This window comes from Elephas maximus, chromosome 1 (assembly GCF_024166365.1).
Source record: "Elephas maximus indicus isolate mEleMax1 chromosome 1, mEleMax1 primary haplotype, whole genome shotgun sequence".
NCBI classification, from domain to species: Eukaryota; Metazoa; Chordata; class Mammalia; order Proboscidea; family Elephantidae; genus Elephas; species Elephas maximus.
In genome coordinates, this window is record NC_064819.1 from 76,258,474 (window position 1) to 76,284,814 (window position 26,341).

The following is a 26,341-nucleotide window of genomic DNA, read 5'->3' on the forward strand; positions in this document are numbered from 1 at the left end:
GTGTATTAGGACAGATTTTAAAAGGCACTTGAAAGAGAGATTTATTTCCTAGTTTCTTTGAATAGAAAGGAACTTGAGTCCGCTTTGTTATCAGAAGCAAAGAAGGAGGAGCGTTTGGCAATGAAACAGAGGGGGTAGGAATTGAAATTTAACCCTGAAATTCTTTATTCTGTTTAGTAATTTAGAGACAGTGTCTTGTAAGAAAGGAAAAACCAAAAGAACAAAACCTGTCTTTAAGGAGCTCAAATAAAAATCCAAATACAAACTTTTGCCTACAAGAATCAAAACAAGAACCAAAAAACTGCACAAGAACCAAACAATAAAAATTGCAAGAACCCAAACAAGTCTACAGTACAACTCAAAAAACTTTGATGCAAGCAAGCAGAGTTCATTTTCATGAGGTTATTTAGGTTAAACAGACTCTGAGAAATTATGGAATTGGAGACTAGAGTCTGGGTCCTCAAATTCTTGGGTGTGTGAAAGATAATGCAACATCAAATCCCACTTGTGACACCAAATACATCAAAGTGTAAAACTAACAAGAAATCTGTAAGGAGAGAAATGGTAGATTTTATTGTAGAATAGAAAACAACCAAAATAACAATCCAGCTTGGGGTAACACTGAGAATGACTCCTGTGTTGCATTAGCACTGGGAGATGCTTCAAACTCTGAAAGGAGAGGGAGAGTTTTATGCATGAGGACTGGGTGTTACACATGTGTTACATATGAGTCACAAGTAAACTTTTCACAAGGTCAGTTAATCATCAGATTTTCTGTGAGCAAAGTGTGTACATAAACAACTTTCTATGGAACAGTATGGTCATTACGTTCCTGAAACATTCTATTGCTTGCTTATTCGTGAACCACAACTTTCCCATACATCAACTGAAAGTGTTCTTTCTTAGAACAAAATATATTCATCATAGAACGAATACGTATTTGTTCTCTCCAGAGGTAGAGGATGCACATATGATGAAAGCAGAAGAAAAAGGGGATATAAGACAAAGGGAATTTTCGATTCAAACCTGAGTCAGTCAGTCATGTCAAGCATCTCAGTTTTAATGTGTTCTTTGACAGGCCTTTATTCATCATTCATCCATTTACTGAAGTGAGAAAAGTCTCTTTTGGCTTCTCTTTGATGCAGTGAATTGGGAACATGCATGTTCTTTTTTTATTGAACTTTAGATGAAAGTTTACAGAACAAACTAGTTTCCCTTTAAACACTTAGTACACATCTTGTTCTATGACATTGGTTAACAATGCACGGCATGTCAACACTCTGCCTTCTCCGCCTTGGGTTCCCTATTGCCAGCTTTCCTGTCCCATCCTGCCTTCTAGTCCTTGCCCTGTGCAGTTGTGCCCCTTTAGTCTTGTTTTCTTTTATGGGCCTGTCTGATCTTTGGCTGAAGGATGAACCTCAGGAGTGACTGTATTACTGAGCTGAAAGAGTTCCTAGGCATCATACTCTCAGGGTTTCTCCTGTCTCTGTCAGATCAGTAACTCTGGTCTTTTTTGTGAGTTTCAATTTTATTCTACATTTTTCTCCAGCTCTGTCCCAGACCCTCTATTGTGATCCCTGTCAGAGCAGTCAGTGGTGCTAGCTGGGCATCATCTAGCTCTACTGGACTCAGTCTGGTGGTAGATGTGGTCCATTGGTCTTTTGGACTAATCTGTCCCTTGTATGTTTAGTTTTCTTCATTCTTCCTTGCTCCTGAAGGGGTGAGACCAGTGGAGTATCTTAGATGGCCGCTCACAGGCTTTTAAGACCCAAGCTGCTACTCCCCAAAGTAGAATGTAGAACATTTTCTTTCTAAACTGTGTTATGGCAATTGAGCTAGATGTTCCCCGAGACCATGGTTCCCACAGCCTTCAGCCCAGAAATTCGGTCACTTAGAGATTCTGGATGCATGTGGAGCTTCCATGACCTTGTCACAGGCCATTTTTGAAGGCCACCTTTACTCTAATAAAATGAGATGATGGGATTTAAGAGCTGAAGTAACTCCTTATGACATATTTTTTAAAAGCCCTTTGCCTGTTCTGTGGAGAATATTTTCTACAGAGAAAAGAATAGATTCAAGAAGATCTGTTAAGTCCCTTTCCTCATGCTACATGTAAGAAATGCCAATGGCTTGAATATGACTCCCCCCCCCCAAAAGTCCAACTTTTTTGCTATTTTTGTTATTGAGTTTAACTCTCCCAATAAGGTTTCCAAGGAGTGCTGGTGGGTTCAAATTGCTGAGCTCTTGTTTAGCAGCCATAGCAATTAGCCACAGCTCCACCAGGGTTCTTGACATGGTGTAGAGGACCTTAAATTTCTATAGGTGCCTAACCAGAAGTAGTGAGATTGAAGTAAGGTCCCGGGGCTAGAATCTATTTTTATACAAAAGTTTGTTAAGGGGTAATAGTTAAAGCTGGAATCCATATGGTGTGAATATTTGTTAAAATCATTATGAATAGTTCCAGAAAGAAATGAGAGTACTCACTGAAACTCATGGTTTCATTGTTTCTTATACCTAGGGGAGGAATGGTCCATGAAGGGTACTTTATCTTAGCCAACAAAGAGGCCATGCTATAGGGAAATTATGGTCTCACAAAGGAGCATATTGCAATTTCTGACAACCCATTCCAAGTCACTAAGTCAAGAGTGGATGTTTCCGGGTTGTTCCCAAGAAACATCCCCATAGTAACTAAATGGTACATAACCAACAAAGAATCCTTAAACCAATCATGTATCCCCATATGTTATGTCTCCTGTCTTTGACAATAGTGTAATTTTTCTTAATTTACTTCCTTCTGTAATACCATATTAGAGACTCTCTGATTGTGATTCCGGGGATTCCGCTAGTCTCTTGTGTCTTGTGCACAGAGGCAAATCTCTCGTGGGAATGATTTTTTTGTCTTTGCTCAACAAAAACCTCTTTTGATTAAATTTGATTCTGGGGCCTTTTACCCCTATGCCAGACAAGATGATGGCTGTCAAGTTAATGAGAAGTAGTCAGAGACTGCATATATTTTGAAGACAGAAAGAAGAGAAATTCCTGACAAAGTGGATGTGAGATATGAGAGAAAGAGTGAAATAAATGATGATTTCCAGGGTTTTTTGCCTGAAAGAAAGAAAGGTTTGAGTTGCCATTAACTAAAATGGGGAAGATTGGATAGAGTAAGATTATTATAGAAAAACGTGGGTTCAGTTTTAGACATGCTAACTTTTAGATGCCTAGTATAAAACATCCAAGTGGTAATGTCAAGGAATCAGTTGTATATACAAGACCTGATGTTAATGGAGTGGTCTAGTCTGCAGATACACATTTGTGAGTTGTAGGCATAGAAACCAAAAACCAATTTTAGTCAAGTGGTTAAGAGCTTGTCTGTTAGGCACAGGGTCACCAGTTCAAAGCCACCAGCCACTCCATGGGAGAAATTTGTGGCAGTCTGCTTCCATAAAGATTACAACTTTGGAAACCCTATGGGGCAGTTCTACCATGTCCAATAGAGTCTCTATGAGATAATGTAGGCATACAGATGATGTAAACCATGAGAATGGGTGAGATTACCAGGGAGTGAGTGTATATTGAGAAAAGGTTCAAGGACCAATCTGTGAGATAATCTACTATAGAATAAGTGAGGAGAGGGGAAACAAACAAAAACTATTGAGAAGGATGAGCCAGTGAGGTAGAAAGAGAGTCAGAACATCAGTGTCTTGGATGTGAAAAAAAAAAAAAATGTTTTAAGACGGTAAGTGTGTTCATTGACACTGAGAAGTTGTCTTACTTCCTCAGTGCTACTGTAACAGAAATACCACAGTTGTTTTCTTTAAGGAACAGAAGTTGATTTTCTCACAGTTAAGGAGAGTGAAAGTCCAAATTCATGCCACAACTCTAGGGGAATTCTCTCTCTCTGTTGGCCCTGGGGCAAGATCCTTGCCTTAGTTTCCATAGCCTCAGAGTTCCTGGAGTTCTTGTTGATCCTTAATGTGCTTCTGTCTTCCTCTCTTTGTCCCTCCTTGTCTCAGTGCCTAATCTGTTCTTTTTGTATCTCGGAACTGATTCCATTTAAGACATACCCAACACTGATAATGGCTTCACTAACATAACAAAGAAAACAGATTTTCAAATGGGATCAAATCCCAGGTATAGGGGTTTGGATATCAACACAAATTTTGTGGGGACACAATTGAACCCATAACAAAAGTCAAGGAAGAGAAGGTCTTGAAAAAGTGAGAAGTCATTGGCGACCTTGAAGAGAGTTTCCATGAAACCATAGTGTCAAAAAAACAGAATATAGTCGATTTCAAAACAACAGGAAAGAAACTGGAGATAGGAAACCTGGATAACTCTTTAGAGGGGATTTTGTTATAAAGCCTTAGGGATATGTTGAGTCAAGTGAAACCTTTTTAAGATAGGAGACAAAGAGCATATGTGAAGGTTCATGGGAATAACAGGATAAAAACATAGTTAGGAGAAAATCCAGAGGTTTCACACATTCACTCTGACTTTGGCACCTTTCTAGGTCCTGGAGAGCCAGAAAAAAAAAAAAAAAAAACTGTCTTCACAAGCAGAAATTATACTGGAAGCCAGCTAGTAGTTTAAAAAAAAAATGAAAATATGCATTATATTTGACTGTCCATATTTTAATAACTAGCAATACCACATTCAAGAGTAGGAAAGCGAAGTGTAAGGGATGAATAGACACTCAGGTAGAGGAGATAATCAGGTAGAGAAAGCGCTTGACGGCCACACGGAGACACAGTGAGCTGGACCCTGAAGAAGGGATAAGGAGAATGAGATGCTCAAATGGACAGCGGCCTTCAGAAACACACCCCATCTTCAAGACCATCCCGACTCCCAGCTGGTTTTCTTCACTAAAATTTCTATCTTAAGGCTTTAAGTCAGTTGTTCCAAAAAAATGTTTTTTCTTCCTCTGCCCTCCACTCCTCCTTCCAAAGAAGGAGAGCAAAGAGGTTTTAAGTGTCACTACTGAGGATTAAGGAGATAAAGACGACGTTTGATAGAGATTTGATGTCACAGAGGCTATTTTCAAAGTGCATCAGGGGTGTAAAATGAGGACACCAAGATTTTTTTTTTATATGAAAAAGCACTTCCTTTCAGTGGCCCGTACGGGGATCGAATCCGTGACCTTGGCGTTATTAGCACCAGGCTCTCACCAACTGAGCTAACCGGCCACTACCGTGACAGTTGTCTTCATTTTTCAAAAGTAGAAGCACTGTTCGCTCTTCACTTGTCCAAAAGATAACCAAACACAGCCAGTGCCCTGGATATACTCGCTTTAAAATAATCCTAAGTATAAAAAAAAATCGTAGTTATGATTAAATGACACTATTTTTTCAAGCTTCTCTTTATTTTTTCTATTTCCCCTTTCCTCACTACCGGAAAAAGAAAAAGAAACAAAATCTCTACCTGCAGCAGAGATGAATTCGCTTCTCCCATGGAAAATAACACTAGAGCTCTTCGATTTCGTCCCAAGAGGAAGATTCACTAGAGAGGGCTCCTTCATCCTACTCCAGAAAGTCTTTGAGAACTACTCAGACTGCCCCCGGGAAGGATCTGGTCGATTTGGTCCCCGCTCAAGTCGTGAGAATTTCCCTCCAGAAAGGAAAGGAAAGTCCCGGGTGAATCTTCCCTGCCTGTTCCTAAATCCTGGGCAGATGCCCCTTCTCTGCATTCCGTGAAAACGCCCTGCCCGCGTGGATCTCTGTTGGTCCATTTTAGGATTTTATTGTTATTAACGGTTCATGACCCTGTTCCCTTTCCCTGAGGCCAAGGACTGTGTTGTCTAGTTCTTTACTCCTCTGGTATCCCTGGTGCCCACACAGCAAGGTGGGTTGCTCAATAATTTCAGTTCACGAATGGGAAAAAGCATACAGAATATCATCTTTGCTGGGGATCAGGTTTTGGAAAAATAAACAAAGGCTCTAGCTTTTGCTAACTGGCCAATATATTCTTTTAATCATTACCTGCAGGATTCAAACAGTGGAGGTCACGACGTTCTGATTCTTTCGGAGGTTTCAAACTGCTCTCTCTGCCCCAGCCACCCGCAGAAAAAATGGCCTGTGGAGTGGAGAAGTGCAGAGGCCACCATCTTCTCCCTACTGATCTGGGGGCAACTGCCATCTCTAACCTAAGTACAGAGTGTGTGGGTAGGCTATCCTAAGCGATGCTTAAGGCAGAACCTGGAAAAAGGAAGCTCCCTTCTAGCTAAGCAAAAAGAAAAAAAAAAGGGAATGTTAGGGGAAGATAATGAAAACCGCGGGAAAAAGAAAGAAAAGGAAAATATATCATAGTTTTCCTTCTCCTCCAGTAAATCAAATAAATGGAAGAAGAAACTACACACACATTTCATAGAATTAGGCACTTGTGAAGCCGAACATAAAGGTGTGTGATGTCCCAGGGCTGGACAATGGAGAGTCCACTCTTGAAATTCACCCCCCACCTCATGTATCTGGCCTGCAGCTTGGCATTACAAGGTCACATCCCTGCACCTGCCCGGCCCCTAGTGAGGACCCACGGACTTCCAGAGCTCAGTCCTGAGGGTCTGGGGCCCCGGTTCTTAAAGGATAATTTTCTTTCACTTTTTAGAGAGGTATACACATGGGACAATATTGAAGAGTTTCTTGAAATCAGATGATCCCTTCCCTCTCGCCAGCCTGCCTCTGTTTATAAAGGAATGGGGTCCATGAGGGAAAACTTTGTTATGAATAGTACAGTTTGGTTGTTTATTTTAATATGAAAAAAGTATGAGTGAAAGAAGTGTAACATCACTGTGAGAATTTCCTGGAGGAAAAGACGGCTTTAAGATTATCCAGCCTGGGGCATCTAGAAAAACTCTATTCTGTAGAGGGAAGGCCAGTTTCATCGTAATGGCGGTTATCGGGTTTGCCGAAGATAGGAAAGGTCTTGCTATGAAATAGGGTGGGAAAACATGTGTTTTTGAACTTAGAAAGGAACTAAGTTTATACGGGAGAGTCTCCCTGTGAACCCAACATATAAGATCCTATATATTGTGACCAACGCACCAACTCTCCTGCCCTGTGTGTGGTCCTGAGCTGGAAAGCAGTACACCTTGTCCCTCAAAAAAAAACCACTCCAAGTCAGTAGACTGGCTGAAACTCTGGTCTTCCACCAGCCCCAGGGATTGCAAGCGCCTCCCCTGCCTGGTTCCTCTCTGTTTCCCTGGTTTCCAAGTGGGTGGAGGCGGGTCTCAGGAGAAGAAAGTGCCCGCCCCACAGATCCCGGTGTGCGTGAAGCCGCTGGACTTGGCTCCCTTCAGATTCAGAGCCTGGGATGTCCAGGTTTTCTGTCAAGCGAGGGTTTCAAATGCTTAGATGGAAAGGGCTCCGCTTTGAAATCGAGCGCTAGGGCCTCGGTTGTCAAGTGTCATTAGAAATTTCCATCAATTCTTTTCATCTTTCCAAAGGTCTTGTTCATCTGGTTTAATTAACATGATGTCGTTAATATGACTTAAAAGTGAAAGACTTTAGAGGAATTATTTATATAAGTAATGTAAGGCTGGGTTTTTTGTTTTAAGGCTAAATAAATTATATTTTAAAAATTTTTGGTAAAAATATTTTTAAAGCAGAATGGTTAACATTAATTTCAGGACCTTCAGATATAAGAGATAATAATCTTGAAACATAATGTTAAATAGTTAGGAAATACCAAGATTATATCAGGATTATTAAGTTTTTTAACTTTTGAATAGTAGTAAAAAATTTCATGGGTAAACAATGAGGATTTCCCAGTTAAAACACTTTCATGACAGGTTGGAAAGAAAGTGTCCACATTTTGGGGATTTTAGGATTCTTGGAAGGGGACTTTCCCACTGAAAGCATTGGCTGCCCTCCAGTGGGGATCGGAGTAATGTTGAAAAATGATAGAAAAGTTCTTGGGAATATTCACTAATGTAGGAGGTTTAGGAATGAGGCAGTGCATCCAGGAAGTCTGGTTGGGTCAAACCTTTGTCTCTTTTGGCCTGTGTACAGCAAGGTAAGACTTATAAGCATATTTATGGATTCCTGTGTGTGATAGGGAGCCCTGGTGTCTTTGGGTTGTGGGTGTGTGTGCCTCTGTGTGTGTGTGTGTGAGATATTTGAAAAATCAATGCAACTAAATGGATTTTGCAGCTTGTGCTGGAACATGTGTTGCCCACAAAGTATGTATCAAAATTCATGACTCAAAACATAAATTCAGAAAGACTTCTTGATTCAACATGACTGAAAACACATAGCATCTGATTTTTTTTCAAAGGTCAAAGTAATCATGTCTTGAAAGGCAAAAATATCAATGTTGATGATACTAGATTTAAAGGAAGCAGTACCTATCTAAGTCAGCAACTGAAATAATAAAATCCTGACATACAAATTTTAACTCAAAGAAAATTTGGTAATCTCAACTTGACAATGTGTTTCATGTAATTCATAACATACCAAAGAAACTTTTTAGTATTTTTCTCTTTATGTAATAGAAACAAATCTTTTGTGACTTTCTATGAGATTTCAAAATTGTCAGGTGTTTATCATGTTTGGGAAATTACTGTTAGAACTCTTACTTTGAAGGCAGATTGCACAAGAATAAAACCAACTCTTTAACCCAGTGAACAAGGAAAAGTTTAACAGAAGAAACTCAATTCTCTCTTTTGTTTTTTGATATAAAAGTTTTCAAAAATTCTCATGAATTAACTCATCAAACCATCAGCTGTAGCAATATAAGAACTTTGACTATATCAATCAAATTCATTCTTTTAACAAGCTTTTAAAATTTCTTGTCTTTTTTTCGTATTTCTCATTTCATAATCCTTCAATACACATACACAAACCCCCGATACACATAAACATACCCTTTTTATGTGGCATACTAACTTTCTATTTGACCTTCTTTTGACTTTCTATAACTTTGAGTATCCATCTAAATTCTTTTCCCATGCTTTTCTTTTTCTCATCTCAGCTACTTTACCTCCTTTCAATTTTCTACAGATTTCCTCCAACCTTCTACAACTACGTATATCCATCCAAATTCCTTTAAGAAAACACATTCCATATGTTTAATCTAGTCTGAATTACTTAAAGACATGTTGGAGACTGCTTTGAATTTGACACATTAAGAAAATGTTACATATTATGTGAAACATTTTGTCAGAACAAATTCACTTCATTAATTCTTGGCAGTACTAGGATTACTCAATTTCTATAAGCACTTTTTATCATTTTATACTTTAACATCTTACAATAAGGTCTATGATCCATTGAGTTAATGTTTTGAATGGTCTGAGATAAGGCTCTAAATCCAGCTTTTTGGGTGTAGTTATCCAATCGCCCCGGCACTATTTGTTGAAAAGACAGTCCTTTCTGTGTTGAAGGCTGAGGATCGTTGTTTAAAAACAAATCAATTTCCTCTGATCAGAAGATTCTGTGTTTGACTCTGACTGCCTAAATATCGTACGGAAAAAAAAAAAAAAAAAAAAAAAACTTGTATTTTTCATTTACAGAAATTAATTTAATTTTCTAAAATAAATATTTTTGGTTGTAAAAAATACTATTCAGTTGATTTTGTTAATATTTTTCTCTTTGTTTTATTCTTTATAATGTTTCTAACATATCTCACTAAGAACAACGGAGTTCTACAGTCTGGGGAAACAGATTCTGCTTTAGACATGAGGTCTGACTCTCTTGCCTCAACTCTGATGGGCCATCCCATTTCCAGAGCTCCTCATGGGATCAGCTCAGGCCTGTGTCGTTTCCTGTCAACTTTTCCCCTTCTAATCATGCTTCCCTCACACCCTCACAGGTGCTATTCCCATAGTATTCCCTAATAAACTTCCTGCACACAAATATCTAATCCATGTGAATACAGGTTGCGCCAGGAGTGGTCCAAGGAGCCACACACTAAGTGGGATTTTGTAGCTGGCTTACTCTCCATTCATATGGCAATGAAGACCCCACTCCTAGTGCTAGGTGGAATATGGATGTCCTCAGCATGTTGCAGTAGTGCTATTGTTAAGACATCTATCCCTGTCAAACTGGGATAGGATGCCAATGCATCCAGTGCAAACAATAATGTAGACATTTAAGAGTTCTGGGGAAGTAGGACTGATGGCTCTCCTTGATGTCATTGAACCACTAAGAAAAAAAAAAAAAAAAGAAAGAAAAGCTAAAGTTCATTAATTTCTAATTTAGACAAAATGTAATAGACAGAGTACCTCTGTGAAAGCATCTAAAGAGACTTTTATCTCCTGAGCCCTAAATAGACTTTTATCTCCTGAGCCTTATATTGTCCATGGATATTTGGACAGTAAGGACATCTGCAGAGGATAACACTACATTAATATATCATGTTAATTAGACCAAATGGACAAAGCATTTGGAAAGCAGAAAAAAAAAATGATGGTGACTTCTGATGCCTACCTCAGTGGGAGTGGTTTGCAAGACTGGACTCTATACAGTCCATCCCTGGGACATCCAACATCCTTATATTCTGCCTCTCACGTGCCTAACTCTTTGCAATGGTACAGGGAAGTTAAGCTCTCACAAAGCAATGTATTGCTATTTCCTCCTGACTGACCTGAGAAGCAATTGCAAGTCGCTAAGCCAAGAGCAGGTATTGCTAGGTTGTTCCCAAGGGAACCTTCCGAGAGTAACTAAATGGAACCTAGCCAACAAAGATTCCTTAAACCAATCATGTATTCCCATATATTCTGTTTCCCACCTTTGAGAATGATGCAATTTTCCTTAATTTACTCTTTTCTGTAAGAGTGTATTAGAGAAGCCCTGTTTCTTATTCTCTGGATTCTGCTAGTCTCTTGTGCCCAGTGCACACTGGAAGATACTTCATTGCAATGACTGTGTTTGTTTTTGCTTAATAAAAATCTCTTGATTAAATTTGTTTCTGGAGTCTCCTCCTACAATGTAGAATATGGTGACAGTCAAGGTAGTGAGAAGTAGTCAGAGTCTTTATATATTTTAAAGATAGAGACAAGAGTAATCTCTGACAAAGTAAATGTGAGGTGCGAGAGAAAGAGTGGAATCAATGATGGCTTGAAGGTTTTTTGCCTGAAAAAATCAAAGAACTGAGTTGCCACTAATGGAAATGGATATAGCAGGATTATTAAAGAAATATTGGGAGTTCAGTTTTAGACATATTCACTTTTATATGCCTAGTAGAAAACATCCAAATGGTAATGCAAAGAAATCAGTTGTATATACAAGAATGGAGTTTAACGTAGCAGTATAGACTATAGATACAACTTTCTGATTTGTAGGCATATAAACCAAAAAATCAAACCCTTTACTGTCAAGTGGCTAAGTGCTCAACTGCTAATGAAACAGTCACCAGTTTGAAATCTCTGGCCATCCTACGGGAGAAATATGTGGCATTTGCTTTCCATAAAGATTCAAACCGTACCCAACCCATTGCCGTTGAGTAAATCCTAACTCAAACTAAGCTATAGGACAGGGTAGAACTGCCCCATCGTGTTGCCAAGGCTAGTGGATTCCCAACCCCGACCTTCTGGTTGGCAACCAAGCTCCATAAAGTTTACAGCCTTGGAAACCTCATGGGGTAGTTCTACTCTGTCCTATAGGGTCACTATGAGATGATTTAGGCATATAGATGAGTTAAACCATGAGAATGGGTGAAATTACCAGGGAGTGAGTGTATATAGAAAAGAAGTTCAAGGACCAATCTGTGAGACACTCTACTATAAAACAGGAGAAGAAAGGCAAAAGACTCAAAGAACATTGAATAGGGTTCACCAGAGAGGTAGGTTGAAATGCTGTCAGGACAGCAGTGTCCTGGAAAGAAAAAAAAAATGTTTTAAGACAGTAAGTGTGTTTATTGACACTGAGAAGTTGTCTTAGTTTCTTAGTGCTCTTGTAACAGAAATCCCACAAGTGGTTTTCTTTACAGAGCAGAAATCTATTTTCTCACAAGTTTAAAGGTTGGAAGTCCAATTTCAGGGCATAGCTCAAAGGAAGGTGCTCTTTCTCTGTCCCCCCTGGGGAAAATCCTAGTCTCAGTTTCTATAACCCCAGAGATCCTGGGTGTGGATGATCCCCACATGTGCTTCTGTCTTCCCCACTTTGTCCTCCCTTGTTTCAGTGCCTAATCTGTACTTTCTGTATCTCATAAGTGGTTTCATCTAAGACATACTCTACACTGATATGGCCTCATTAACAAAACAAAGAAAACCCAATTCCCAAATGAGATTAAATCCCCATTACAGGGGTTTTCATTCCAACACGTATTGAGGGGACACAACTGAATCCATAAGAGAAGTCAAGGAAGAGAAGGTCTTGAAAAAGTGAGAAGAGTCATTGGTAATCTTGACAGGAAGTTTCCATGAACTGGGGGTGTCAAAAAGGCAGAATGTAGTGGATTTCAAAACAGCAGACGGGAAACTGGAGATAGCAAATCTGGCGAACTCTTTAGAAGAGCTGGTTTTATAAAGTTATCTGAGAAATAGGGCAACACCTAGAGGGAAATGTTGGGTCAAGAGAAGCATTTTTAAGATAAGAGACAAATGGCATATCTCACCAATCTCGTGGCTCGATAGTCAGGAGAAAATCAAGAGGTTTCACACATTCACTCTGACTTTGGCACTGTTCTAGGTTCTGCAGATCCAGAAAAGGAAAAAAGAAAATCTGTCTTCATGGACAGAGATTATATTGGAAGCCAAATGATAGCTTAAAAGAAAGAAAGAAGGAAAATATGCATTGTGTTTCACTGGGATTACTATAAAACTAGAAGTACCTATTTCAGCGGTAAGAAAAGGCCTTGCAAAGGATGAGGAGACAGTCAGGTAGAGGAGATAATCAGGTACAGAAAATACTTGACGGTCACATGGGAACACAGTATGTTGGACCCTGAAGAAAGGACAAGTAGAAGGAGCACACACACATGCCATCCCCAATGACATCCCCACTACTAACCTCCTTTTATAACTAAAATTTCTACCTTAAGCTGTTATGTCACTTGTTCCAAATACCCCTTGTTTCTTCTCTTCACCACAGTCACTTTTGAGGGGGAGTAATTGGGTAGGTGTCACTACTGAGGATTAAAGACATAAAGCTGACATTTAATCTAGATTTTATAGCAGTGTATGTATTTTCAAAGTGCATCTGGGTGTGAAGTGAGTGCAGCAAAGTTTTGTTTTCTTTTTTTTAAAATCTGTCATGGATTGAATTGTATCCCCCCAAAATATCTGCGGACTTAGCTGGGTTATGATTCCCTTGCATTATTGTATGATTCTCTACCATTTCATCTTCTGATGTGATTCCCCTATATGTTGTAACTCCTCTCACTGTGAAGTAATAAGATGGATTAGCAGCAGTTATATCGATGAGGTCCTCAAGATTAGTTAGTGTCTTAAGCCAAACTCTTTTGAGAAATAAAGGGAGAAGGGAACAGAGAAACATGGGATCCTCATACCACCAAGAATTCTGTGCCAGGAACTATGTTTGTTATCTCCCTCTTCACTCATTCGAAGGAGACTGTCATTAACCTAATCTTAATTATGACCAAGGGACACTATTTTTTTCAAGCTTCTCTCTTTCTTTTCTAATTCCTCTTTTTGCACTCCCACAAAAAGAAAAAGAAAAGAAACTACCTCCAGCACAAACGAACTTCAGTCCTCCATTGCAAAATAAGATGTTCTAGAACTTATCTATTTGGTCCCGAGAGAAAAACTCACTAGAGAGTGCTCCTTCATCCTTCCTACCCCAAGGAGACTTTGAGAAGGATCCTGAGACCTGGTAAAGCATCAGGTTGATCAGGGCATGAGGATTTCTCCCCAGATGGGAAGGAGGATCTCTGGTGGATCTGCCCTGTGTATTCCTAAGTCCTGGAGAGATGGCTCTTCTTTGCACTCCGTGAAAGGCTAAAGTTGATTAATTTCCAATTTAGGGCAAAATATAAAGGCAGAGTACCTCTATGAAAGTATTGAAGGAGAAGTATTACATCCTGAGCCATACATGGTCCATGGATATTTAGAGTGTCAGGACATTTGGAGAGGATAACATTGGTTCACTATATTAATGACATAGGATTCATTGCCATATCAATAGAGAGTGATCCAGTTCCAAAATCCCATTTACTGTATGGTTCCTTGGACCACTCCTGGCACAAGCTGTATTCACGTGGATTAGATGTTTGTGTGCAAGAATTTTAACAGGGAATGCTGATGGAACAATACCTGTGAGGGAGTGAGGTAAGCAGTATTAGAAGGGGAAAAGTTGGCAGGCAGCAACACAGGCCTGAGGTGATTGCCTAAGGAGCTCTGGAAATGGGATGGCCCTTCAGAGTTGAGGCAAGAGAGTCAGACCTTTATAGGCATGTAGTGAGCAGTCATTACTGTAGGCTGCTTTCAGAGAGGGAACATGACCTGAATGAGACAGTTCCTTTCAGCTGAGGGCAATTCCTCGAGAGGGCCTCACTTGGTGCCATGAGGGAGCAACATTCCTGGCAGCTGAGGAAATGAATGCCTTGGTCTCGAAAGAAAGAAATCTGGGTGGCACAACCCAGCACCCAAAACAGAGATCAAGGTTGGAGACAGGCTAACCAGCAGTAGGACGTTTGTTAGGTTACTACAGTAATTCAGGCTAGAGATGCAGGTAGTTTGGGCCAGGTTGGTAGCAGTTCTGGACTTAAAAATTTTGTATCATTTTGAAAAAGCACCAAGAGGACATCCTGACACAGAGAAATGTTGTGATGACTACGTGAGAAGTGTATTTCGATGTCCTGATTTTGATTTTAGAGCATAGGTAAGTCATAAAACAATGTTGTACCCAATTTATAATTGATATGCACATAAATCTTCATACTCAAAAATAATGGAAATGAATTTAGAAATTCTACCATTGATCCAATTCTTGAAATGCTCTTATGTAATGAAACTAGAAAAATATAATCCCTAAAATTATAATCATCCTATAACTATTTCTTTTATATACAATTTGGAAATATGGAAGTTATTTACTATACTAAAATAGTATTTTCAGTGAATGCGGTATTAGACGAATTGATTACTGTGCCAATGGCTTGCTTTCATTTAAAATGGTGGAGATTGACATGCCTCAATATTATTGGAAATGGCTTCTTTTCACACAAGGAAGAAGCAGTAATCCTTAGTCGGGGCCAGTGGTGCAAAGGAAATCCATTTGACCGTGGATGGAATCACTTCTGAAGATGGTGTCTAAAGCAGAATCTGTCCCAATGGCTGTAGAACTCTGCTGTCCTTAAGGGGCTATTTTAAAAATATTTTCAAGACTAAAACAAAGAGCAAAATATTGAGAACATTACAATAGTGCTATTTGTTATCACCCAAAATATTCATTGAAAAAATTAGATCGATTTCTATAAATGAAAACGACAAATGAATTTTTTTTTTTCTGTAAGATATTTAGCCAGTCAGAGTGAAACATAGAATCTTCTGATTCATAGCCAAGTGATGGTTTCTGACTCATCGCAACCTATTTCACAAAAATACAAAGATAATTCAACACAGAAAATGTAGCTTTTTCAACAAATATTGCTGGGACAATTGGATATCCACATAAAAAAGATGAATTTAGAGCCTTACCTCCAATGGTACACAAACAGTAACTCAGAATGGATCATAGACCTAAATATAAGAGCTTAAATTATGAAAGTTTTAGGTGAAGACGTTGGAAAAAATCCTTGTGACGTTGGGTGAGGCAGAGTTCTTAAATATAACACCAAAAGCACTATCCATAAAGGGAAAAATTGACAAACTGGACTGAATCAAAATGAAAATCTTTTGCCCTTCAGAAGACACCACTAGGGAAATGAAAAGAGAAACCATAGGCAGGGAGAAAATATCCGTAAATCATGTAACTCATGAAGGACTTGTATCCGGAATACGTAAAGAACTTTTACAAATCAATAACGATAAGATAAATGACAAATCTAAAACACACAAAGTATTTGAATGGACTTTTCCCCAGAGAAAAAATACAAATGGCTAATGAGGACTAGAAAAGATGTTCAACATCACAGTCATTAAACGAAAAAAAAAAAAAAAAAATCCAAATCCATTGCTGTCCAGTCAATTCCAACTCATAGGAACCATAGGAAAGAGATGAACTGCCCTATAGGGTTCCCAAGGAGTGGCTGGTGGATTCAAACTGCTGACCTCTTGGTTAGCAGCTGTAGCTCTTAACCACTGTGCAACCAGTGCTCCTCATAGTCAATATGCACAAATGAAACCACAGTGCAACCAGTGCTCCTCATAGTCAATATGCACAAATGAAACCACAGTGAGCTACCATTGCACACCTACTTGTATTTCTTTACCAGAAAACATAGAGGATAACCTGGGTTGCCAAGGATGTGGAGAAATTGGCACTCTTATACAGTGCTCGTGGGAATGTAAAATGACACAGCCACTTTAGAACACAGTTTCACAGCTTTTTAAAGGGTTAATTATAATTTTTATGTATTGTTACAGGTTGAATTGTATCCTCCAACAATATGGGTTATAAATTCGAAACCCTTTACCTGTGGAAATAGAACACATAAACATTGATATCCTAGGCATTAGTGGGCTGAAAGGGATTGGTATTGGCCATTTTGAATTGGACAATCATATAGTCTACTATGCTGGGAATGACAACTCAAAGAGGATTGGTGTTGCATTCATCGTCAAAAAGAACGTTTCAAGATCGATCCTGAAGTACAACGCTGTCAGTGATAGGGTAATATCCATACGCCTACAAGGAAGACCAGTTAACAAGATTATTATTCAAATTTATGCACCAACCACCAGGTTCAAAGATGAAGAAATGGAAGATTTTTATCAGCCGCTGCAGTAGGAAATTGATCGAACATGCAGTCAAGCTGCCTTCATGATTACTGGCGATTGGGATGCAAAAGCTGGAAACAAAGAAGGACAAGTAGTTGGAAAATATGGTCTTGGGATAGAAACAATGCCGGTGATCGAATGATAGAATTTTGCAAGACCGACAACTTCATTGCAAACACCTTCTTTCACCAACATAAACGGCGACTATTTTTTTTTTTTTTTATACACATGGACCTCGCCAGATGGAACAGACAGAAATCAAATTGACTACATCTGTGGAAAGAGACGATGGAAAAGCTCAGTCTCATCAGTCAGAACAAGGCCAGGGGCCGACTGTGCAACAGACCATCAATTGCTCATATGCAAGTTCAAGCTGAAACTGAAGAAAATCAGAGCAAGTCCACAAGAGCCAAAGTACGACCTTGAGTATATCCCGCCTGAATTTGCAGACCATCTCAAGAAAACATTTGACGCATTGAACACTAGAGACTAAAGACCAGACGAGTTGTGGAATGACATCAAGGACATCATCCATGAAGAAAGCAAGAGGTCACTGAAAAGACAGGAAGGAAAGAAAAGTCCTAGGTGGATGTCAGAGGAGACTCTGAAACTTGCTCTTGAGCGTCGAGCAGCTAAAGCAAAAGGAAGAATTGAGAAGTAAAAGAACTGAACAGAAGATTTCAAAGGGCCTCTCGAGAAGACAAAGTAAAGTATTATAATGACATGTGCAATGAGCTGGAGATGGAAAACCAAAAGGGAAGAACACACTCGGTGTTTCTCAAGCTGAAAGAACTGAAGAAAAAATTCAAACCTTGCGTTGCAATAGTGAAGGATTCCATGGGGAAAATATTAAATGATGCAGGAAGCAACAAAAGAAGATGGAAAGAACACAGAGAGTCATTATACCAAAAAGAATTAGCCAATATTCAACCATGTCAAGAGGTGGCATATGATCAGGAACCAATGGTACTGAAGGAAGAAGTCCAAGCTGCTCTGAAGGCACTGGCAAAAAACAAGACTCCAGGAATTGATGGAATATCAATTGAGATGTTTCAACAAACAGATGCCGTGCTGGAGGTGCTCACTCCTCTATGCCAAGAAATATGGAAGGCAGCTTCCTGACCAACTGACAGGACCATCCATATTTATGCCTATTCCCAAGAAAGGTGATCCAACTGAATGTGGAAATTATAGAACAATATCATTAATATCATATGCAAGCAAAATTTTGTTGAAGATCATTCAAAAACATCTGCAGCAGTATATCGACAAGGAACTGCCAGAAATTCAGGCTGGATTCGGAAGAGGACATGGAACCAGGAATATCACTGCTGATGTCAGGTGGATCCTGGATGAAAGCAGAGATGCCAGAAGGATGTTTACCTGTGTTTTATTGACTATGCAAAGGCATTCGACTGTGTGGATCATAACAAACTATGGATAATACCGCGAAGAATGGGAATTCCAGAACACTTAATTGTGCTCATGAAGAACCTTTACATATATCAAGAGGCAGTTGTTTGGACAGGAAAAGGGGACACTGATTGGTTTAAAGTCAGGAAAGGTGTGCGTCAGGGTTGCATTCTTAAACCATACCTATTTGGTCTGTATGCTGAACAGATAATTGGAGAAGCTGGACTATATGAAGAAGATTAGGGCATCAGGATTAGAGGAAGACTCATTAACAACCTGTGTTATGCAGATGACATGACCTTGCTTACTGAAAGGACTTGAAGCGCTTACTAATGAAGATCAAAGACCACAGCCTTCAGTATGGATTGCACCTCAACATAAACAAAACAAAAATCCTCACAACTGGACCAATGAGAAACATCATGATAAACAGAGAAAAGATTGAAGTTGTCAAGGATTTCATTTTACTTGGATCCACAATCAACCACCATGGAAGCAGCAGTCAAGAAATCCAAAGACGCATTGCATTGGGTAAATCTGCTGCAAAGGACCTCTTCAAAGTGTCGAAGAGCAAAGATGTCACCCTGAAGACTAAGTCGCGCCTGACCCAAGCCATGCTATTTTCAATCACATCATATGCATGTGAAAGCTGGACAATGAATAAGGAAGACTGAAGAAGAGTTGATGCCTTTGAATTGTGGTGTTCGTGAAGAACATTGAATATACCATTGGCTGCCAAAAGAAGGAACAAATCTTTCTTGGAAGAAGTGCGGCCAGAATGCTCCTTAGAGGCAAGGATGGCGAGACTGACATCTTACACACTTTGGACATGTTGTCAGGAGGGATCAGTCCCTGGAGAAAGACATCATGCTTGGCAGAGTACAGGGTCAGCGGAAAAGAAGAATACCCTCAAAGAGGTGGACTAACACAGTGGCTGCAACAATGAGCTCAGGCATAACAATGATTGTAAGGATGGGGCAGGACCGGGCAGTGTTTCGTTCTGTCGTGCATAGGGTCGCTATGAGTCGGAACCGACTCGATGGCACCTAAAAAGAACAACGACAACATACCTGTGAATGAAATCCCATTTGGGAATAGGGTTTGTTTTTTGGGTCAGGGAAGCCAGATCAGTGGAAGGTTTATCCTAAACCTACTTACACTTGACATAAAAACAGCAGATTAGACACAGAGAGAAGGGAGCACACTCTGGGAGAAGACAGATGCTACCAGAAAATAACAGAAGGAGGTGAATCTGTAAACAAGCACAGGAAGTAGAAGGATTGATGGCTGTTGGTTCCACTGGGGATTGAACCCAGGATCTTCTGCGTGTAAAGCAGATGTGCTAACCACTACACCATGGAACCACAGGAAATATACTGCCATGGACTGCCAGAAGAACTAACAAATCTGTCTTGGAAGAAGTACAGCCAGAATGCTCATTAGAACGAAGAATGGCAAGACTTCGTCTCACATACTTTGGACGTGTCATCAGGAGGTACCAGTCCTTGGAGAAGGACATTATGCCTGGTAAATTAGAGGGTCAGAGAAAAACAGAAAGTCCTTGGACGAGATGGACTGACGCAGTGGCTGCTGCAATGACCTCAAGCATAACAACAATTGTGAGGGTGGCGCAGGACCAGGCAGCATTTCGTTCTGTTGTAAGGTGTGCCATGAATCAGAACCAACTCCATGGCGCCTGAGAAAAACAACAGAAAGATGCACTAGAAGAGGAAGGACTTCCCCCTAGAGATACACATAGAATTTGGCCTTCTAGACCTATAAACTGTGAGAAAGAAAAAGAAAAATTCTGTTCTTTAAGCCACGCACTTGTGATATTTCCGTCACAGCAGTAATAGGAACCTAAGACATCATTATGTCATTATGTCATTATGTCAGGAACCACTTCTGTTTTGCTTTGTATTGGCAGTGACTGGCACACAATAGTACATCAATACCCAGTTGCCATCAAGCCCAGTCACTGCTCCACAGGGTTTCTATGGAGCAGCTGCTATATTAGTTTTGCAGCTGAGTTCTTAACCACTACACCACCAGTGTTCCTACTACATCAATATCTCGGCTAAACATTGGAGGAAATCCTTCAGCTCTCTTGGGGAGGTGAGGTAGGCACAAAATTTTAGTGTGATATGAAGCCCATGGAGATGTGGCTAGTCTAAAGATTAAATCTTTCCCTCAGAAGTGATTCTCTGTGGGGCCAAGCATGGTCCAATCTTCTCTCAGAATCAGTTCTTCACTGATTTGAAAACCCATTTAACTAAACTTGTCTTTGGTCTGGGATAGTGTCATTATCCCAAAAGTATGAAGGACAAATACGTAAGCTGTTGGATTTTAAAACCAGGAATATCTGGATGGAATTATGTTTTTATATTTATCTTGTCTGGAAATGCAGAAACAAATTGTTCATACTGGATTATTGTGAAATCCAAATCTTTCAGAAGGATGGTGGGCCATCTCAAGTTTTGTATTGAGTTCCTATGCTAATCAGGCCTCCTTGTCCTCATTTACCCCTGAACTGAGCTCAATCTGTTTATCTTGTATTCCCAACACCCTTAACATTTTGGTGCTTATATTGTGCACTTTTAGGTCAAATGATCTGTGAGTTTCTTATGCACGGGGTGCTGATTCAGCCTAACCTCCCCACATGGTCCAGTCTACATTTTCAGAAATGCTGGTTTTGATGTGAGGAAGTTGTTACTTGATGGCTGCTGATGGGAAAGCTGATCCCAAACAGTGTGAAGGAAAAAAAGTTAAAAACCTATCTTTCTGATGATAGAAACTAACCTAGAAGTGAGGGCTGTCCTGGGGTAAAAATCGCCTCAAAGGTATAATAAAGGAAGAAGAAAGTTTCTGCTCCGTAAATGTTGAACGAGGCAAAAATGGGAAACAGACAAGCATACTGCCAGAGCCATGTCTGCCCGAGTCCCAGGACTGTTACAGAATCATCAGTATATAATAACATTACAAATGAGGAAAATCATTACAGGTTTACCTTTTCAGATTGGATAAAAATTGTTGAATACACGTGATTCTACATTTTGAATTGTCTTTCTTAGTAACCCTTGGTTCTGGTTTGAGTAATGACAGTCAGGAAGGTCTTAGCTGGTCCAAAAACTTTGCCAGTTACTAAATACTAATAGACAAAGGGAAACCCTGGTGCCATTAAGTGGTACAGCTGCTAACCAGGAGGTCCTTAGTTCAAATCCACCAGCTACTCCTTGGAAACTCTATGGTGGCAGTTCTGTCCTGTCCTATAGGGTCACTATGAGTCAGAATCGACTTGACAGCAGTGGGGTTTTTTTTTATTATTATTATTAACTTTCATTAAGCTTCAAGTGAACATTCACAAATCCAATCAGCCTGTCACATATAAGTTTACATACATCTTACTCCGTACTCCCACTTGCTCTCCCCCTCTTGAGTCAGCCCTTTCAGTCTCTCCTTTCGTGACAATTTTGCCAGCTTCCCTCTCTCTCTATCCTCCCATCCCCCCTCCAGACAAGAGTTGCCAACACACTCTCAAGTGACCACCTGATATAATTAGCTCACTCTTCATCAGCATCTCTCTTCCCCCTGCTGACCAGTCCCTTTCATGTCTGATGAGTTGTCTTCGGGGATGGTTCCCGTCCTGTGCCAACAGAAGGTCTGGGGAGCATGGACGCCGGGATTCCTCTAGTCTCAGTCAGACCATTAAAAAAAAAAGTATGGTCTTTTTATGAGAATTTGGGGTCTGCATCCCACTGATCTCCCGCTCCCTCAGGAGTTCTCTATTGTGCTCCCTGTCAGGGCAGTCATCGATTGTGGTCGGGCACCAACTAGTTCTTCTGGTCTCAGGATGATGTAGGTCTCTGGTTCATGTGGCCCTTTCTGTCTCTTGGGCTCTTAGTTGTCGTGTGACCTTGGTGTTCTTCATTTTCCTTTGCTCCAGGTGGGTTGAGACCAATTGATGCATCTTAGATGGCCGCTTGTTAGCGTTTAGGACCCCAGACGCCACATTTCAAAGTGGGATGCAGAATGTTTTCGTACTAGAAATATTTCGCCAATTGACCTAGACGTCCCCTCAAACCATGTTCCCCAGACCCCCGCCCCTGCTCCGCTGACCTTTGAAGCATTCATTTTATCCTGGAAACTTCTTTGCTTTTGGTCCAGTCCAATTGAGCTGACCTTCCATGTATTGAGTGTTGTCTTTCCCTTCACCCAAAGCAATTCTTATTTACTGATTAATCAATAAAAAAACCCTCTCCCTCCCTCCCTCCCTCCCCCCTTCGTAACCACAAAAGTATGTGTTCTTCTCAGTTTTTACTATTTCTCAAGATCTTATAATAGTGGTCTTATACAATATTTGTCCTTTTGCCTCTGACTCATTTCACTCAGCATAATGCCTTCCAGGTTCCTCCATGTTATGAAATGTTTTACAGATTCGTCACTGTTCTTTATCGATGCGTAGTATTCCATTGTGTGAATATACCGCAATTTATTTAGCCATTCATCCATTGACGGACACCTTGGTTGCTTCCAACTTTTTGCTATTGTAAACAGAGCTGCAATAAACATGGGTGTGCATATATCTGTTTGTGTGAAGGCTCTTGTTTCTCTAGGGTATATTCCGAGGAGTGGGATTTCTGGGTTGTATGGTAGTTCTATTTCTAACTGTTTAAGATAACGCCAGATAGATTTCCAAAGTGGTTGTACCATTTTACATTCCCACCAGCAGTGTATAAGAGTTCCAGTCTCTCCACAGCCTCTCCAACATTTATTATTTTGTGTTTTTTGGATTAATGCCAGCCTTGTTGGTGTGAGATGGAATCTCATCATAGTTTTAATCTGCATTTCTCTAATGGCTAATGATGGAGAGCATTTTCTCATGTATCTGTTGGCTGCCTGAATATCTTCTTTAGTGAAATGTGTGTTCATATCCTTTGCCCACTTCTTGATTGGGTTGTTTGTCTTTTTGTGGTTGAGTTTTGACAGAATCACGTAGATTTTAGAGATCAGGCGCTGGTCGGAGATGTCATAGCTGAAAATTCTTTCCCAGTCTGTAGGTAGTCTTTTTACTCTTTTGGTGAAGTCTTTAGATGAGCATAGGTGTTTGATTTTTAGGAGCTCCCAGTTATTGGGTTTCTCTTCATCATTTTTGGTAATGTTTTGTATTCTGTTTATGCCTTGTATTAGGGCTTCTAGGGTTGTCCCTATTTTTTCTTCCATGATCTTTATCGTTTTAGTCTTTATGTTTAGGTCTTTGATCCACTTGGAGTTAGTTTTTGTGCATGGTGTGAGGTATGGGTCCTGTTTCATTCTTTTGCAAATGGATATCCAGTTATGCCAGCACCATTTGTTAAAAAGACTATCTTTTCCCCAATTAACTGACACTGGTCCTTTGTCGAATATCAACTGCTCATACGTGGATGGATTTATATCTGGGTTCTCAATTCTGTTCCATTAGTCTATGTGCCTGTTGTTGTACCAGTACCAGGCTGTTTTGACTACTGTGGCTGTATAATAGGTTCTGGAATCAGGTAGGGTGAGGCCTCCCACTTTCTTCTTCTTTTTCAGTAATGCTTTGCTTATCCAGGGCTTCTTTCCCTTCCATATGAAATTGGTGATTTGTTTCTCTATCACCTTAAAATATGACATTGGAATTTGGATCGGAAGTGCGTTATATGTATAGATGGCTTTTGGTAGAATAGACATTTTTACTACGTTAAGTCTTCCTATCCATGAGCAAGGTATGTTTTTCCACTTAAGTATGTCCTTTTGAATTTCTTGTAGTAGAGCTTTGTAGTTTTCTTTGTATAGGTCTTTTACATCCTTGGTAAGATTTATTCCTAAATATTTTATCTTCTTGGGGGCTACTGTGAATGGTATTGATTTGGTTATTTCCTCTTCGGTGTTCTTTTTGTTGATGTAGAGGAATCCAAGTGATTCTTGTATGTTTATTTTATAACCTGAGACTCTGCCAAACTCTTCTATTAGTTTCAGTAGTTTTCTGGAGGATTCCTTAGGGTTTGCTGTGTATATATCATGTCATCTGCAAATAGTGATAACTTTACTTCCTCCTTGCCAATCCAGATACCCTTTATTTCTTTGTCTAGCCTAATTGCCCTGGCCAGGACTTCAAGTACGATGTTGAATAAGAGCGGTGATAAAGGGCATCCTTGTGTGGTTCCCGTTCTCAAGGGAAATACTTTCAGGTTCTCTCCATTTAGAGTGATATTGGCTCTTTGCATAGATGCCCTTTATTATGTTGAGGAATTTTCCTTCAATTCCTATTTTGGTAAGAGTTTTTATCATAAATGGTGTTGGACTTTGTCAAATGCCTTTTCTGCATCAATTGATAAGATCATGTGGTTTTTATCTTTTGTTTTATTTATGTGATGGATTACATTAATGCTTTTTCTGATATTAAACCAGCCTTGCATACCTGGTATAAATCCCACTTGATCAGGGTGAATTATTTTTTTGATGTGTTGTTGGATTCTATTGGCTAGAATTTTGTTGAGGATTTTTGCATCTATGTTCATGAGGAACATAGGTCTATAATTTTCTTTTTTTGTAATGTCTTTACCTGGTTTTGGTATCAGGGAGATGGTGGCTTCATAGAATGAGTTGGGTAGTATTCCATCATTTTCTATGCTTTGAAATACCTTCAATAGTAGTGGTGTTAACTCTTTCTGAAAGTTTGGTAGAACTCTGCAGTGAAGCCGTCCGGGCCAGGGCTTTTTTTTGTTGGAAGTTTTTTGATTACCGTTTCAATCTCTTTTTTTGTTATGGGTCTATTTAGTTGTTCTAGTTCTGAATATGTTAGTTTAGGTAGGTAGTGTTTTTCCAAGAATTCATCCATTTCTTCTAGGTTTTCAAATTTGTTAGAGTACAATTTTTCGTAGTAATCTGAAATGATTCTTTTACTTTCATTTGGTTCTGTTGTGATGTGGTCCTTCTCGTTTCTTATTCGGGTTATTTGTTTCCTTTCCTGTATTTCTTTAGTCAGTCTAGCCAATGGTTTATCAATTTTGTTAATTTTTTCAAAGGACCAGCTTTTGGCTTTGTTAATTCTTTCAATTGTTTTTCTGTTCTCTAATTCATTTAGTTCAGCTCTAATTTTTATTAATTGTTTTCTTCTGGTGCCTGATGGGTTCTTTTGTTGCTCACTTTCTATTTGTTCAAGTTGTCGGGACAGTTCTTTAATTTTGGCTTTTTCTTCTTTTTGTATGTGTGCATTTATTGATATAAATTGGCCTCTGAGCACTGCTTTTGCTGTGTCCCAGAGGTTTTGATAGGAAGTATTTTCATTCTCGTTGCATTCTATGAATTTCCTTATTCCCTCCTTGATGTCTTCTATAACCCAGTCTTTTTTCAGGAGGGTATTGTTCATTTTCCCAGTATTTGATTTCTTTTCCCTTGTTTTTCTGTTATTGATTTCTAGTTTTATTGCCTTGTGGTCTGAGAAGATGCTTTGTAATATTTCGATGTTTTGGACTCTGCAAAGGTTTGTTTTATGACCTAATATGTGGTCTATTCTAGAGAATGTTCCATGTGCACTAGAAAAAAAAGTATATTTTGCAGCAGTTGGGTGGAGAGTTCTGTATAAGTCAATGAGGTCAAGTTGGTTGATTGTTGTAAGTAGGTCTTCTGTGTCTCTATTGAGCTTCTTACTGGATGTCCTGTCCTTCTCCGAAAGTGGTGTGTTGAAGTCTCCTGCTATAATTGTGGAGGTGTCTATCTCACTTTTCAATTCTGTTAAAATTTGATTTATGTACCTTGCAGCCCTGTCATTGGGTGCATAAATATTTAATATGGTTATGTCTTCCTGATCAATGTCCCTTTTATCATTATATAGTGTCCTTCTTTATCCTTTGTGGTGGATTTAAGTCTAAAATCTATTTTGTCAGAAATTAATATTGCTACTCCTCTTCTTTTTTGCTTATTGTTTGCTTGATATATTTTTTTCCATCCTTTGAGTTTTAGTTTGTTTGTGTCTCTGAGTCTAAGGTGTGTCTCTTGTAGGCAGCATATAGATGGATCGTGTTTCTTTATCCATTCCGTGACTCTCTGTCTCTTTATTGGTGCATTTGGTCCATTTAC

At 39.5% G+C, this 26,341-nt stretch overlaps 2 non-coding genes across 2 annotated transcripts; both read right to left on the bottom strand.

Moving 5' to 3' along the window:
• Positions 1-5,109: 5,109 nt before the first annotated feature.
• On the bottom strand, positions 5,110-5,183 carry TRNAI-AAU (transfer RNA isoleucine (anticodon AAU)). The gene has a single exon. It is a non-coding gene; the product is annotated as a tRNA-Ile (tRNA).
• Positions 5,184-19,535: 14,352 nt separating this feature from the next.
• Positions 19,536-19,608, bottom strand: TRNAV-UAC (transfer RNA valine (anticodon UAC)). The gene has a single exon. It is a non-coding gene; the product is annotated as a tRNA-Val (tRNA).
• Positions 19,609-26,341: the final 6,733 nt, after the last annotated feature.